Genomic DNA, 974 nt, shown 5'->3' with positions numbered 1-974 from the left:
CGATGCTCCCGTGGGTCTCACCGTTCCCGTGCCGCGATGATGCTCCTGCAGATCTCACCGTTCCCGTGCCGCGATGATGCTCCCACAGATCTTGCTGTTCCCGCACCGCCGCGATGCTCCCGCAGGTCTCACCATTCCCGCGCCGCGATGACGCTCCCRCGGCCGAGCTGCCCCCCTGCCCCCRCTCCGGTTTGGCGAGGGGGGGCCTGCCCTGCCCCGGAGGGGTCTCCCGGCCCCCTGGGGCGCCCTGCTTCCCTGCCCGGCTCCCGGCTCCCCACCCCAGCMGAGGGGGCGGGATGCGGATGCTCTGGCGGCCCCGCGGCGCGGGATTGGGGAGGGGGGGGGGAAACGTGGAGCCGCTGGGCTGCCGCAGCGGAGCCGGCGGTGGTCCGAGACGCAGCCGAGCGCTGCGCGAGCGGCGGCGGCAGCGGGGACTCAGCCCTCCGTGGGCTGCTCCACCTCCCCGGGCTGCGGCAGCGCGCGGGGAGCCAGCAGCCTCGCGCCCGGCCCCCTCCCCGGGTAGGAAAAGCCCACCCGGAGCCCAGGCATTGCCACCCCCCCCCAAAACCACACACACACCAAAATGCAAACCCCAAGGCGCTGYGGGGAGCTTGCGGCCCGGCACCGGGGCTCCCCGTCGCTCCAGCCCTTGCCGTCCCCCCCCCTTAACCCTGCTCCCTGCAGCAGGAATTAAGGCAGGGTGGGCAGCAGTGATTCCCCCCCCCAAAAAAAAAACGGGACCGTGGCGGCTCCCAGCCCCCGCACGAGCCGCCCGCCAGGGTTGCTCTTAAAATCCAGCCGTCCCTCGAGGCATTCGGCGCCGGCCACGCTGCTGTCGGCGCAGCTCGCGGACGCGGCCGGCTCGTCGCCGGCGGTTTTTCACTTCCTTCCCTTATTTTTTATTGTTGTTGTTGTTGGGTGTTTTTTTGTTGTTGTTGTTGTTTTGGTGATATTTGCGAGGACGGTTTAAGGGG

The sequence above is a fragment of the Rhea americana genome, unplaced genomic scaffold (genome assembly GCF_003343005.1).
Source record: "Rhea americana isolate MKP2758 unplaced genomic scaffold, rheAme1 scaffold_217, whole genome shotgun sequence".
Taxonomy (NCBI): Eukaryota; Metazoa; Chordata; class Aves; order Rheiformes; family Rheidae; genus Rhea; species Rhea americana.
Note: the sequence above shows the minus strand (reverse complement) of the source record.